Source organism: Andrena cerasifolii, chromosome 1 (genome assembly GCF_050908995.1).
Source record: "Andrena cerasifolii isolate SP2316 chromosome 1, iyAndCera1_principal, whole genome shotgun sequence".
NCBI lineage: Eukaryota > Metazoa > Arthropoda > Insecta > Hymenoptera > Andrenidae > Andrena > Andrena cerasifolii.
In genome coordinates this window covers 12,269,222-12,285,076 of record NC_135118.1, presented here as the reverse complement: position 1 = coordinate 12,285,076, position 15,855 = coordinate 12,269,222, and the positions used below count along the sequence as shown (strand labels likewise).

At 41.4% G+C, this 15,855-nt stretch overlaps 2 protein-coding genes across 3 annotated transcripts in view; both read left to right on the top strand.

The window, feature by feature from the left end:
* The window catches only part of LOC143369429 (CCR4-NOT transcription complex subunit 6-like), a 417,004-nt gene that overhangs the window by 352,541 nt on the left and 48,608 nt on the right, over positions 1–15,855 (top strand). The gene's annotated exons all lie outside the window — the stretch shown is intronic.
* Positions 1,723–15,855, top strand: part of Twin (CCR4-NOT transcription complex subunit 6-like twin) — a 405,710-nt gene continuing 391,577 nt past the window's right edge. Inside the window, exon 1 of the mRNA XM_076813260.1 lies at positions 1,723–1,741. The gene's annotated coding sequence lies outside the window, so the exon portion shown is untranslated. The remainder of the gene's footprint in view (positions 1,742–15,855) is intronic.

Sequence of the window (15,855 nt, the reverse complement as noted above, 5' to 3'; positions counted from 1 at the left end):
TGATCTTAGCAACACGAATCATTCGATAAATATTTTTCTCTCTTAGTTTAAGTGAATTATATTACACTAAGGTGTTGGCTGGAACTTGTAAAAAAGATTCTAATGGAAATTTTTATTTGATAGAATTAAGCGTTTAAATTCTTTTTAATTCTACAGATTTTTCTTCGTTCCCTTTTTTCCCGCATCGTTTTATCTACGTACGCGAAACTAAAGCTCTAATGTATTATTCATACGAAGAGCCATTATTCGAATTTGCGCGATACGCAGCGTTATGGAAATGACTAATATTCAGAGAGCCAAGTTTCTCGGGGCAAGAATCACGGGACGTATTGTATTTACTGGGTATTATTGTTACTTCACTGTCTGCTTTTGCATTGGCAAGAACCAAAGCACCTGAATCCTTACCTGGCGGACGCAGAGTCAATTTGGACTCACCCTAAAGTATTTACTTTACTCATTATTTGTTATTTCTAATACTACTACTTTAAGACAATAAAGACTCTAGATTCAAGTACGATTAAAATATAGTGAAACACCTTAATATGAGAATTATATTAACGAAATTTTGCTGGGTCGAATCGAAATGGATTCCTAAATAATCAAACTACCAAAAAATTTGCATACATTTCAAAAGTAATAAGGAAGTCGTCACTAAAAAGAATATATAGAAAAACCGTAAGGAACAAATTTCAATTGTACACCTTATAAAATTTTCAACGAACACGTTCATTATATACTCACCTCCTCTGTTAAAAAAGTTCAAACATGCAAAATTCTCGCCATCCATCACTACAACACCGCTGACCAAAAGTTCACAATCGCTTTCCCAGGGAAATCAAAACATCCCACAAATTCTCTCCCAGCTCAAAGTTCATACTTCCAGTCACAGTGCTCTCCGCTCCAATAAATACGAATATCCAGGAACGCGAGGGACTCGCACAAACCCGTTTGTTGAACAAGAAAATCCCCGTTTCCCCGAGTCTGCGGAGTGATTCGAAACTTTAGACCAGCAGTGTATCCTCCGTTTCTCTTCCGTCTGCGTTGGAATAGTCCGCGGCGATACGTTTCCATCGGCGATCCAACATAAAATGCAATCAGAGGGGAATGCAGGTGAAAAATCGATTTCCTCCGTCACGTTGCGCTATGCGCGCAGTAAAACGCAGCCCGTGGCCACGGAGGCTCATTTTATACGGTCCCCAGATGGACGCCTCATCGGAGATTCTCACAATCAGACGTGGTGCCCGATCGCCGGGGGACGTGCACGCTCCGCGGCGTCCAAGTAGAAGTACCGTGTCTATGAACAGGCCACCGAGAGGACGGTGCAATTAATCTTAACGGCGCTGGCGTCGAGCATGGCTGCCGCCTGGCTATGTGACGCTAATTAATCTAATATGGTATTGATATTATAATTAGACCCCCGGTCCCATCTCGTGATTCACGAGTCCTTTCGAGTACGTGTGTCGTCTCTGAAATCGCTCCGCGCCACCTACCCGCCGGCTGATTTATTATCGCACCGCTGTTACCACCATGCCCCGCGGGCTAACTGGGCCCAGAAACGGCTGGCCAGCAACCACCGGCGGTCACTCTGCCAGGAATCTTTCTGTCTTCTCATCGCGACGGTTTTTTATTCACGGTTGGTAGTTTATGGATTGAAATTGTCGACGGTGTTGCAGTTTGGATGCAGGGAAGGTGACTCCAGAGTGGTTTCCACGAGCCACGGAGTGGAATATTCTCGAGTCAGGTTCGCAATAAGAATTTATTGAAAGATGCGCCTTTTACAATCGGAATTAGAAGACTGACCAGGGCGACAGAGGTTTGGCGTGATATTAGGTAGATTGGCGTTTTACTAATTGACTGGGAGTTGGCTGCAAAAGTTTTTATACTACATAATGGTTAAACTAATGGTATGGTAGTGCGTTGGTGGGGGTGAATGAAGGGAGTCACGTAGACCTCGAAGCGTTGGAATCTATGATCTTTTTAGGTGACACTGACAATGTATGCCTATGGTTCTGTAGGCCTCGTACTAATTGTAAGTGTCCACATCTGTATGCCACTTCTGGAAGATGCAACTGCTGAGTAACATCTATCCTACTAATTTTGGAGAAGAACAATGGTTTCGATGAATTCTATTTCTATTTGTGAATGTGATAGTTCGACTAGAATTCTATTGGAAGTTAACACTTTCGTGGGCAGGGGCGGATTTGGAGCTCTGGCGCCCTGAAGCTAACAATCGTCTGCCGCCCTTTCCGCGAAATATCGTGAAATATTTTAATTTGAAAGAGTTGAGACAATTTCGAAATTAATTCAATATGGCAACTGACATCTGAGTCATTGCTAATTTGATACAAGGAAAACAGTGAATTGTTTTTAAAGTTGTCTCAAGCTTCTGCGTTTAAATCTTTCTCAATTATTTTCGCTTAAAATTTGCTGCCCCACCCTCCAAATTTATCATTATTCCAAAATTTGACGCTTCCCAAAATTTGCCGAGCCCCACAATTTATCATTATCCCAAACTTTGCCGCCCCGCAAAATTTGTCGCTCCCTAAAATTTGCAGCTCGCCCAAAATTTGTCGCTCCCTAAAATTTGCGGCTCGCCCAAAATTTGTCGCTCTGCAAATTTTGCCGTATCCCAAAATTTGCCGCTCCCCAAAATTTTGCCACTCCCAAAAATTTACCGCTCCCCAAAATTTGTTGCTCTCTAAAATTTGCGTTTCCCCAAAAATTTGTTGCTCCTCCAAATTTACCGCTTCCCAAAATTTGTCGCTCTTCAGGTTTTGCCGCATCCCAAAATTTGCCGCTCCCCAAAATTTGCCACTCCCAAAAATTTGCCGCTCCCCAAAATTTACGGCTCCCTAAAATTTGCCTTTCCCCAAAAATTTGTTGCTCCTCCAAATTTACCGCTCCCCAAAATTTGCCACTCCCAAAAATTTGCCGCTCCCCAAAATTTACCGCTCCCCAAAATTTACCGCTCCCCAAAATTTGTCGCTCTTCAAATTTTGCCGCTTCCTAAAATTCGCCACTCCTCCAAATTTGTCGCTCTCCAAAATTGACCGCTCCCCAAAATTTGCCGCCCTAGGCTGCAGCCTACTTAGCCCATACCCAAATCTGCCCCCGTTCCTGGGTGGTCTTTCTAGCGCAAGCCTCAATTTAGTCCTGCGCTACAACTTCAGCGCAAAGACGGAGCATGCAAGGTTCGACTACTAAAATAAGGATAATTCTCCAATGACGAGTCAACTCCTCTTCTCTCAGTTAACTGGCTGAAAACGCTTATTAATGCCTTCGAGACACACGCACTCACGCGTGCTTGTTAACAATAAAAAGTCCCTCGACAAGCGATCGTGCACGAAATTGCAGAAGCATCGGGATAGTCGGTTTTCTCGAAGAAACAGTACAACGATTTATCCTACCAGTATGTAGGCAAGATAGTTTGATTACAGAGCAGACGAAGTCGCCGATCGCAGCGTTATTAACGGTCCAGCGAGATGATTTATTATCCTAGTTCTTCGACCGAAATTCAAAGTATTTCATTTTCGTCTAGTCATCGCGGTTGTTATGCTGAGACTGTGCCCGTATACTTGAACCTAAGTGGTTGATTTATGTGCCCTCCGCGCAGTGCACTTCGGTCCATGAATCAAAAAGAACCAGTGATTTAGTCCCTACGATTTATCTGTTTATTTATGTTCTTTTATCTACGATCTACGGAAGACGGACATCGGCCTATTATCTGTAGCACACTACTTATTATCAAGATTCTGAGTATTGTGTCCGTGTGCGCAATTCTTATTACCTATGTCACACGGTCATTCGTTGCTGCAGAGTTTTTGCAGGCGACACTTAGACGGCGGTATAGTAATCTCGTGCAATAATAATTTTCATTTTTCCACTGTACTTCGTTGGATAGTGTAATCAGAGCTGATGCTCTGAACATTAACCAATATCGAGTATCCAATCAGTAATGTTCCCTGCGATATTGATATCATGATTAACGACAGCTAATGCATTCTGATTCTTCGTGTTTCGTGATGTCACATTCAAATTTCTGTGTACCGTTTTGCTGTGCGATTGAATCTCCTGTGCAATTGATTTATGTGCGATTTTTTCTTCAAGTTGTTGACTATTGAAATTTTATACCAACACGCATTTTGTGTAGGTGCTATTCTGCTTCCATTTGTGATTTAGCAATTTCATATTTCTCATTTTAAATTTTGTGAATACCGGGGTCGTTAGTCCAAGGTTTTCCCCAGTTTTTCATAAGTTTCTCACTTTCATTTCAGCGTAAAAAGAGCTTCAGGAGTCAGGATTATGTAAAATAGAGAATAATTACAAATGTTGGCTGTGCATGGCAGAAAATTAATATGCAGTGAATAATGAATATCTCATGTATGGCGACAACCCGTTTAGGTACTTCCGTATAATTTACCGACTTGCGCATTCGCTCGGGGGAACGGATGTCAGGCGTGCACTGATACAAGCTTAAGAGACAGATGATAAAAGCGAACGTGACATCCTGAGATGCATAACCGCTCGGAGCCACACTCTACAGCGCTCAGAAATTGAATTAACTTGTGAAGTGCAATTAAATTCATTTACGAATGGAGCCATCAGCGTTTAGAGAATTCACACGTTACTCCAACGCGGAACGTGCCTGACATTGTTGAATACCGCATTCTACTTTCCACTAAGGCACCCGCTTCCTGAAGATCTTGAATTACATAAGAAAGGCAGAGAAAGGTACTAAGTATAAAAGATTAAACAAATAATCTTGACTTCGCAGAGGAGAAATATTTCAAACAGCTCAAGATGACTTACTATGTCTATGCTTCTATAGTGATTTGGTATATCCTAATTGCTGCATTAGAGAATATGTCCAAAAGACACAGAAATTGGTCCTGAAGTGTGGAAAATGATCTGAATTTCTATCGTGGCACGGAACGTTTTAATTTCCTAGCCCAAGTTGACGATCACTTCACTTCTTTTGCCGCGTGAGCAACACGCAGCCAGGCATTGGTCGCGCAGCAACATGACTTTGCGGCTTCTCTGACCAGTAACTGGTCTCTTTTCCGCCAATTCATCACTTAAATTGATCAACTGACGTCGATATCGCTCCGCTATTTGGAACAAGTGAATGTCAAAACGACTCAAAAAGCGGGATGATATCTGAAACTTTGAAGAAATGTAGCTCAAGCGATGTTAATAACGTAACTATTTTTTTATTGGACAATAAAACGGTCCTCAGGGTGAAAACACCCCTCGAAGCAATTGCGAGTTTTCATATTATCGTGAATTTCTGAAAACCGTAAAGATAAAATCGAAAAAAGTTCCATTCGAAGTTGTATGGCTTTCGATAACCTTCAGTATGGCGATATAGATTTGTCTAACAGCACAGTGACGGTGATATAGAATTGTCTAAAAAAAAGTGGTGCGGATAAATTGTGAAAAAATATTGTTATTCGCAAATTTTGTATAGCCGCTTCATAGGACACAAAAACCCTAGAACTTTGAATTTAACATCTTTTTGATATCTTTTATAATTTCGTAGATATGCACGATAATTTAAAAACTCACAATTTTTTCTAGGGGGTGTTTTCACCTATAGGACCGTTTTGTTGCCGAATCAAAAAATAGTTACGTTACCAGCATCCCTTGAACTACATTCCTGCAAAGTTTCAGTTTTTCTTCTTAATTTCCAAGTTGCCGAGCTTCCCTGATAAGTTTGAACTAATTTCATAGACTGTAAAACCACGAGGACATAATTCTTCCCTACACTTAATAATAAAACCCCTATTTCCCAAACAGCGCCCCCTATCTCGCAGCATATTCCACAAAACCAGATCGAATTTACGCGAAACCGTAAAAGGGACGTTCGGAAAACAGCGCGAAACATCGAGCTCTTTCGAAAAGCCCCCCCCCGCGGGAATCACTGTGCCGCTTCAAAATTGAGCCAGCGAAAATTGCCGCGCCGGCTGCCGGGAAGGTTCGCCGGGCTACGTGGCCGCGCGTTAAATCGAACGCGGCATCACGTGCCGCCGTAAACTCGTAACTCGTTAAAATGCACAGCTTTTCGGGGAAGCGATCGCCGGCGCTAAAACGATACTTCTTTTTTCCCCGCAAATCGGCAAACAGCAGTTCCATTCCTCGGCCAAACAGAAGCGGCTCGCTAGTAATTTGCCCGTGCAAATAACGGGGCCCCGTCTGGCTGGTGTGCGAGCGCGCCCGCCCAGCCAAGGGAGAATGACGGCCGGGACTCTCGTAAATCCCGCATAACGGGCACACGTTTGGCGGCAAAAGCGCACCCCCGCGCAGCATTTCGAAACGTCATTGCGGCTGGGCACGGACCGCGACTCGATGGATCCCAGCGAGCTTGCGTTCGGGCTCCAGCCCCGCGCGCTGGCCATTCGAGAAGCCAGGCTAGTTCCGGAACGGGCGCGCCAACCACAGGCTCACGTTATTAGCGAATAAAGACGCGAGGAAATTCTGTTTGCGGACAAACATCACGGCGGCGATGTGTGCAGAACCCTCGACCGTCGGGCTTTTGCGCGGTCTTCCTAATGCACTCGAGGAAACGTCGCAACTCTCCGCGAACTTTCCCGGCTCCTTTAAACGGGGACCGCACCTCCTTCGAGACGATCTCGCGGCCGGACCTGCAGGACGTTTCTATCGAGACGGGCGGGACAAGTTTCTCTGAGATCACGCAACGCTGGTAGCGAGGGGAGGTTTAGTTTTCCACTTGAGGGGTAATTGTGGAGGTCAGCACTGGTTCTATGCTGCGGTGAAATTGCGAAGATTGTGGGTGTTGTTTTTTTTTTTATGTGCGTTGGTCAAGTGTGTTGAAAGAGACTGAGGGAGTTTTGTTGGGTTTCAGGTGAAGCTTGAAGATTGGGGGATCTAGGAAGTTGTGGGTTTAGGGATACGTCTTGAAAAATGTTGTAATACTTTTGCACAATGGGACGGATTGAGAATTAGGCATTCACTTAATTCTTTGCGTATTGCATCATTTATTGATTATAATCTAAGGTTAGAGACAATATAGGGTAAACCAACCAGTAATTGGCCGCATACCAGTGAATCAGCATTAGGCAAAGAAATGTCAATTGTAGTGTCTCTTGTCATCAAATGAAATGTCAGTGTAGTTGCACTTTTAATATTCTAAATTTTTATTTACGCGTATTAAGCAAACATTAATAAGCACAATTCTTATTAAAAGTATGCGGTCATTTACTGGGCTTCTACACGTTTTGCATTTTATAATTTTTTTTTTTAATTGCGATAAGGATAAGTAATTATTTTTATAGAAATTTCAAGAAAAATAATTTTAAATGCAATTTCAACAGTTGTTTTGTTGTTATACATAAATATATTCAAGTATTAATCTGAAAGGTCCATAGATTCAACAATTCGGTTATTCACTGGTTGGTTTATCCTATTGTACAATAAATACTATAATCATTTAAATTACCTTTTTCTCTCATCCAGCGTTTCGTTCATACCTTTGCACGTTTCACACCTCTGTGTACTTCACTTTCTACGTATATTATTTATTATTCTTATGCTCGAACATTCATTTTTGCACCATAAAATTTGCGGCATAAATAACAATTTAAAATAAGAAATTGAAGTGAAATTGAAAAAAATACCAATATTTCAAAGGGTCGTATGCGGACGGATATAAATAATTGAATTTTGTGAAATTGGATCGATGCAGAATTATGAGGTACCTATGCTTGAATTTACGAAAAAATACGAACAATTTTTTTCATCTACAAAAGTTTGAAAATGGTGACAAAAAAATGTTAATTTAGTAACAGAATATACGTATTTATATTTTTCAATACAAGCAAACGACTAACTAAAACAGTTCCAACATAAGTAAAAAGCTGACTATTTTCTGGAAACGGACACCTAAAAAATAGTTTCGAATATGAAATTTAAGAGGAGAAGCTCAGGAAGCCTGAAATGAAGATTTCAAAAACTCCCGTGAATTACACGCAAGAAAAATCAGCCAAAAAATGTCAAATCCAGATGTTCTAAATAATTTATTAATAACCTCTAATCCATATATTTCAACATCAAGAATCCCATTCATAAGAAAAGCTAGGAGAAAAAAAGAGATTATTGTATTGCCTGTAACCTTAGATTATAATCAATAAATGATAAAATATATAAAAAATAAAGTGAATGCCTATCTACTGAATTGTCGACCCGCATCCCTCTGTGCGACGACGCGGCATATTTAAAAATACCTGGGTGTCCCACCTTACATCAGGCCTCCTGAGAATATCTTCTTCGATTGTAATAATACAAAAAATATTTCACATGTAATTTGAACGATGGCAAAAATGATATTAATTACTTTAATGAGGAAAGTTCGCCAGACTTAGAATTGTGCGTCCTTATTCTGTAAGGAACTGTAACGCAAATAGAAAGAAACGTCAAGAAAAGCTTGAAACATTTTAATTTAAGATTTCACTCCATCACGTAAATTAATGAATCGTACCCTTCCTGGATCGCAGGGATCGTTGATCGCGCACGCGGCACTCGTTTCATTAATAGCACCCGACTGTCCAACGAATTTAACGCTTCGTTGTGACGGCCTGACCCCCATCATTAACCTTTAAAGCATTGCAGTAACTTTCACGGGTATGAATCTCGTAGGGTGCAAAATGCACGCGACAAGTGTACTATAAATATGTCATGGAAGGGCTAGCATTGCCGAGGAATTATGTGCAATAACGGGAGCCCAGGAAACCTAGTAATTTGAAATTCTGCATTATTTCCAATTCGATGCGTCAGGGGGTGCGTTAATTAAATCCACCAAACAACAGCTAATATTTCAGAGAACCATCCAATTTTATTCGGAATGTATACTGCAGTTCAAACTATAAAATAAGTTAAAAAATAGATTAAGGATTATCTGGCGCTTAAATATAACGTAAAGTGGTGAAAGGCTGAGTTGTGTCGAATTGATATTATAATAATATTGACATATCTTTGAAGAGGCACACGAGAATGTCACTTAATCACCCGCGACAAAGATAAATTGCCAGGTATTAAGTTGACACTAAACGGGTTAAACGCCCGTACCCCTCGTCGCCGAATAAATAAGTGTTTAACGAGGAACGCAGGGCGTCCCGCGACAAAATGAATTTTCCGTTACGCCGTGTGTCGGGGTGGCAGAATCTCGACTCTGCTACCCATTTTTCATCGTCTTCGGGCTCCGAAAGTTGAGCAAAAATCTCACCGCCCTCGGAATCCCGGTATAACGAGAAGAATGAAGAGCTCGTTAATACGTGTCTTCGGCACTTAGTTATCTTAAATGGTGTCAAACGCGTTGAGGCCGGGAGTTGGCGATAAATCCTCCGGTGGTTTTAATTTGCCAGTGAATTCTCGCTAGAAAATGAGGTGCGGAGGAGAGGAAAAGGAAGGAAACCAGAGGGTGAACCGGCGGGGCTGGGGGTTGGGGGTGGGGCCGGAGGGGAAGGAAGGGGAGCTAGAACACTGACGTATTAAAATGGCCAGGTATAGATGCAATAAATTACATCTTTCTCGGGGGTAGCGGCTTGCGTCGCTTTAAAAAAAGAAAAGAGACGAGAAAAAGTTTCGGGTAGAAATGTATAGCCACTTGAGATTACTTTTCTTCCCCGTTTGCAAAGTTCCGTCGACAGAGACGGGGATCGTTAGATTTCCAAGTGGAAAACGCCTTTATGAATTCGTTGGTCTGCACTGCAGTGAAATTAGTTTCCCTGCGTAATTGCTGTAAGCGGATGTTTAAACATTTTTGTAGTAAGCTCAGGGAGTATTCGAAGCAGGCGATCGCAGGTGGGGTAATAAATTGCTGTTGCATTCTAAGTAGTTTCTTTTACAACAGACCTTATGCTAAATATTATGCGAAATTTGTATTAGTTACACTGTGAGTGGGCGTATTTTCGACATCGAGGGCATCGTATCCTGTGCACGGTTTCCTACAGGTATGGCTATTGACACCGTTATCGATAAATATCGATAATATCGTTAATATATCGTTAAGGAGAATAGAAGCACACGTGCTCTTCCAAAACTGTTCCTGTAGCTTTGATTTCGTTCTTAAAAGTTCTTCTAGTTTCATTTTCGTTTTGCACATTTACGGATCCAAATTGATACCGGGAATTTCATATACTGACAGACCTGATGTATAATGGTTTTGTATAAACACCCAGTCACAGTTCTTTCGCAATGGATACACAACATGACAGTACGTATATGGATAGATTTTGATAAGAAAATGCAAAACGTGGAATACCTATAATACCGAATGCAAAACTTTATTAATAAAGAATTGATTCCAGAAATATAATATGTATATTAGGGTGGGGTGAAATTTTTTTTTACAATTTCGCCAGCACTGTATGTGTTTAATTTTTCACCCTATACTAAAGCATTATTCATACCAAAAAATAATAAGTTATTACGTCATCCTCAGGTGGCGCATGGTAAATTAATAGAAAACTTATAGAGACTTTATAAATTTTTTACAAATCAAGTATTTTGAGCTTTCCTTAGTGTCCTCTCTCGCTCTAGCAATTACTGATTATTAGTTCTACTGACTCAAGGTCGAGATCAGATACATTGTCCGGTCCGAACTTGGTCCCGCGAGCAGCGATCGAGGGGAAACTTGCCCCCTACAGTGAGCCTTCATTGCGTGCGTGAGAGAGACAGTAGAACTAATAATCAATAATTGCTAGGGCGAGAGAGGACACCAAGGAAAGCGCAGAATACTTGATTTGTAAAAAATATATAAAGTCTCTATAATTTTTTTTTAATTTGCCATGCGCCACCTGAGGATGATGTGATAACTTATTAATTTTTGGTATGAATAATGCTTTAGTATAGAATCAAATATTACACATACAGTGTTAGCGAAATTGTCAAAAAAAAAAATTTCACTCCACCCTAATGTATATATGTTTGTATTCGTGTGTGTTATATTTATATTTATAATATATAATTCACAATATACGAATGTGTAATGATAAAATTATTCGCGTTGCATTCTCCTTCAATCAAGTTCAATGACTCTCTCTCCATTCGCTTTAAAGATTTCTTAATATCATCAATCTATCGTTAAGTGTAAATAAGCTGTCGATAAGATATCGATAATGGATAGTGCTAACTCTACCGGGTTTCCCCGTGTTTTCACCCCCATATTTTGGCAAACATCGAAAGCATTGTCCCAGAGTAGGTATCTACTCGAATATTTACTTTGAAAAGAAACCATGCAAGGACTTCACTTTCTACGTCTACGCTTTGTACAAAATTCTTACCCCAGAGATCGCTCGTAAAGTCCGAACCCACTTAGAGGAGCATTTTTGAAAACTTGCGCCGCTCAAAGTCACTTTCAGTGACAAGAATCTTATACTACACCTGACCAACTGATCTTAATTCTCAAAAATAAGATACGTATTGGTGCGACACGTTTCCTCGCGCAGAATTGTACGATTTTCACTAACACCAATGAGACTAACAATAGAAGCAGCCCCATTATTCCACAGATGATGATTTACGGTTACCATAGCGTGACGTCAGTCACGTAGCTTATTATGTATTGCAATGTTTGTCATTCGTCGATGCCGCGCTAATTTCAGTACAAGACCCGTGGCTCCATTATCATACATCTTTTTGTTGCCCTCGGTTGTGTAACAACTTGCTGCGCAATTAGTGTCGATCCTTGGGGCATTTATTATCGTTGCAACAGTGCACGCGTACATGTGCGGTTGGTGGAGGCGAAACGCCCATGCACCGCCGCGCCGGCCTGCACATACATCAACGAAAGGCGTAAATAATCGATGAATCTCGGCTACGTGGTTAAATTGGTCTCCGGACTTTTCGCGGGACTTCCGTGTCGTCGGGTCCGATTTACAGCTTTCATAATGGGCACTAAACGCCTGCGCTGTTTCGCAATGCGCTCGAGCGTGCTACTGGCGCATTCTTCTCGAGTAATGCCGTAATGAGGATCGACTCGGATGCTGGGCGCGAGCCGGTCCATCTCCTTCGGAGAGGCTGCCGGTCGAGTTCGTCAGGTATTAATCGCAAGAACCCGCTGGAACAATCGGAATGCAATTGGTGGACGCACGTTTGCGCTGGTCGATTGCGTTTTGTCATTCTAAGCTCGCCCCTGTTATTTATCTAGGCACGAAGCGACCGGCGGTGGTTACAGCTTCATCCGACGCGCGTGCCCGGATTTATTCGTTGGCCTTAATATGGCAAGTGTTTATGTAAATTTGTATTCGTGCTGGACAGGTTCATTAATGAAGCTTCGTGCGAATTTAGAGCGCATTGTAGAATGCAAGGAGCAATTCTTTTTTCTGCGCAAATTCACTCCGAACGGGTGAACTTGGCGCTTAAGAGGACTAGGCAGTCGAGAAGTGGATTTTTCTTTATTGAATTTTCCGAAAGTACTATCTTTTCTCAATAAAATGCCGCTTGATTTATAGTAAAATTCGCAAAATTGTAGATTTGACAGCTAAAAACGTCAAGCGGCAACATATAGTGTCGCCTTTGCCCAGAAACTTTAAACGCGTTTTTCTCGAATATTTTTTTCTCTTCACTTTTTTCGTGATTGTGAACGAATTGAGGTTCAGATCGACTTGGAAAAAATTACAGGATGTGTAGAACGTGTGTCATTTCGGCGCAAAGCTCTGATATGGTTCGTAAAAATTCGAGACTTTCATAAAAAAAATTAAGAAGTCGCCGAATTTTACTATAAATCAAGCGGCATTTTATTGAGAAAATATAGTACTTTCGGAAAATGCAATGAAAAAATCGATTTTTTGACTGCCTAGTCCCCTTATTCCGGAGAGTGGTGAGTTTTCAAATCAAACCATAATTTTTGCTATCAAGATTCTCCAATTTTCTTACATATGTAACAAAAAATATATATAACTTATCGGGATTCTGATGCATAACTCCTACATGTATGATTAAAAATTAATAATGACAATACTGCGGATTTCAGGTAAACCAAAACGCCAGTTTCTTAAAAAAAATCCCAAATGTTGCAAAAACATATTTAGCCCAAAAAATAGGATTCCGCCCTTAAAGTTATCGCGTTTTATCGGTTCTTAATATTCTCTAAATTGAATACCCTACCTAGAGCACCGAAAATTCCCAATGACTTCGAAGTTGGCACTAAGCCAAACCTCGAATCTAGTCACCACTATCCCCACAGAGATCGCACTGCGCAGCAGTCCCCGCTTAGGCATGCGCATTAGAGACCTCTTTGCCGCTCGCTGCACCTACACGCCTAAATCACAACTCCCCTTCCCCTCACACAACGAACCCACCGCATGTGCGACACTGTTCCAAAGAACCAGCCCCCCTCTCTCTCAAAAACACTGGATCTTGAAATATCAAACGCAAACGGGCTTCCTGTCTGTTTGCTCCGTACCCAACACCCACCCACCCCCGCTGTGTCAATAACCGCGCTCGCTCGTCGCGGCAAACAAATTTCTCGTGGCTGGTCGCGAAACGTTGGTCGATCCTCCGAGTTCGCGTTCGCGTTCATCGGCGGCAGGAGAGGGGGGGGGGGGGGCGTGCTCATACCACGGACGAGCGCGCTGGAAAAACGCGATGCAAATTTTCAATTTTGCGCACGATCAGCCCGATCCGCGCCGTGCAAAAGGACGCCCGATGGTTTTACAACGTTGCGGAAAACTCCTTTGTGAGGGGTAAGTTCGGTCGAACGGCGCGGCCCGACCCCCCGCCGGAGGGGGTGGCGCGCCCGCGCGTTTTTAATGAAACCTCCCGTGCATCGAACGGGGAAGAACAGACGGATTGACGAACAGACGCCGTACAAAAACGACAAGATGAACCGTAAACGTATAATAATGCCGCGGGTACTGGGCTCTGCCGGGAGCACCCTTCGCCTCTCCGCCGGTGCTCCTCGGTCCAACGGCACGCCAGATTCTCAATATTCTCGTTTATTACCGGTGGTCCCTCGCTTTACCTTGCACTTTACGGGAGGGAATTTCTTCCGCCACGAGCGTCCGCGGCAGCTTGTCTGGACGGGGACGACCGCCCCTTCTCTTCGTCGATTCGGCCCACCCCTGAACTTGGCTGCGGTACGATTATCGTCGAGACAGGGCAATCGTGCCAAGACGGTTGCCTTTGACATTTGCCGGCCCTCGTTCCAACCTCGTGCTTTACTGGCTCGCCTTTGAGTGATCACCGCGACATGGGATTTAATTAGATGGCTTCGTGCGGTAAACTCTGCGCCTTTGTTTGCACCATCCGGTGATCCTACATTGAAAATATAAATAGAAAAGCTGGCTGCAACGTTTCGCCACCCATGGCGCCACGGGCACACGTTCCACTTGTCTTTGGAGTTTTAAATAAATAAATAGAATGTGGGGATATGGTGAAGATTTGCCTGTCTAAATAGTTAAGGATATTTATCAGTGTTAATTTCGGAATATTTAAGTTAGAATTTATATCATTATATGCCTACATACATGTGGAGTGATCAAGTAGTCAGGTTAGGGCAGATCATCATAAATAGTAGGTAAGGAAGAAGGTGCTTTGGTTGAAAAATTGTTATTATGGTTGTAAAAGACTAATCTGAAATTGATACAAACCATGTAGAGATACCTTGAAAAATATTTTAAACTGGTACATCAGAATGCACGTTTACGTAATACGTGTTTATGTCGGACAAGAGTTGAATGTCCATAATTTTCACCTTTTGTTGTCATTTTCATGTTAAAATCAACAGCAAGTAACGAAGAAAATGTAAATAAACACAACTTCCAATGTATATCAATTTAGTTTCGTACGTGCGCTAGTGTGCGCCTAGTTTTGCGTCAGCTTCCCAATTCGAATAAAACAGTGTTAGGTATATTTATAAGGTGATAGCTGTGTACATTTCAGTTTTCCAATTAGGGTGGTTGGTTGGTAGTTGAGCCATACACGAGCTGTCTTTGGGTTTAAGGGGGGAACCTGGTTTAGGACGCTGGAAACACGGTGATTTTTTTAAGAATTATTTTCTCAACAAATATGAATCGAATCTTTCCAAATCTTTAAGGGTGTTTTACTGTATATTCAGACAACAAAAAATTTTATTCAATAATATTTCATTTAGGTAATATTGTTTTATTCAAATTGTGCACATCCCAGCGGATCCAATTTTTGCCCGAAATAAAAAAGCCGAAGTTTTTCTTAATTGCCATGAATTTATATCGTCGATGAATGAAAAACATTTGTGCAGAAATTAAATTAAACCATTTTTTTTTTAAATAAAAACGTCGAAATTTTTCCGCCAAAATCGTAACTTTTTCGTTAAAGACTCATCACTTTGTCAATTTTACACTTCTTTCTTATTTTTTTTAATACATCGACGATATAAATTCATCTCAATTTAAAAAAATTTCGGCTTAAGTTGGCGAGGATAACTTCGCAACAGTAAAGCGAATAGGTCTGCGACAATTAGGGAGACACTACTGTACATCGAACCTAGGATTCGTTGTGAGTGTTTCGTAAAGAATGTAGGGAATTTTCTAGAAATTAAATTAACAAGATTTCGTAACTATTGTTTGCAATATTTAGGATTTTTGAAGAAGAGGTGTACGACGAAGTTTGGTGGTATTTATTCTGTGATAGCGAAGGTAAAGTGGCTAAAAAGGGAAAATGCGAATTTTAGTTTAAAAGTAACGTTCATAGTAAAAAAGACTTTTTAGAAAACAGCTATGTTCATAAAGTTGTGTTTAAGGAACTTGTGATTTAAAAAAGTAATCGTTGTTATGTATGGAAGGAAGTTGCTTTTGTAGGTACATTTGAATGAGCGCAGGACCAAGAATTCAAGCAACCAAACACATACGTATTTCGTTT